Source organism: Morus notabilis, unplaced genomic scaffold (genome assembly GCF_000414095.1).
Source record: "Morus notabilis unplaced genomic scaffold, ASM41409v2 Scaffold4011, whole genome shotgun sequence".
In the NCBI taxonomy this organism is placed as follows: Eukaryota; Viridiplantae; Streptophyta; class Magnoliopsida; order Rosales; family Moraceae; genus Morus; species Morus notabilis.
This window is the reverse complement of record NW_010359283.1, coordinates 1,029-1,371: the sequence shown is the minus strand read 5'-3', so window position 1 is coordinate 1,371 and position 343 is coordinate 1,029. Positions and strand designations below refer to the sequence as shown.

The window sequence follows — 343 nt, the reverse complement described above, 5'->3', positions numbered from 1 at the left end:
GTGGAGATGGGAATGGATACCGCTCACGCAGTTATCTTCCGCAGTAAGTTTAAGAAAAATCATGTATATGTATATATGATTTAAAGGTTTCAAGCATGTATGTTTAAAAAGTATAGGTACATATGTATGTTAAGGAAACCGAGGTTGTAGCTAACAACCCTCGTTTTGAGTATTTAAGTTTTAGAACGTTGCAACAGAGCATGCAACAAATAAACAAATTTTAAACATGACGATTTAAAACGATTGATTTTAAAAGGGCTTTAAGATGTACTTGAATTTAAGATTTCTCACGAAATCCGTTTCAAAGTCAAAATTAAATGGCCCGATTGAATTGGCTAGTTTT

At 32.7% G+C, this 343-nt stretch overlaps 1 pseudogene; it reads right to left on the bottom strand.

Moving 5' to 3' along the window:
- LOC112090808 overlaps positions 1–343 on the bottom strand; it is a 7,907-nt pseudogene that overhangs the window by 6,540 nt on the left and 1,024 nt on the right.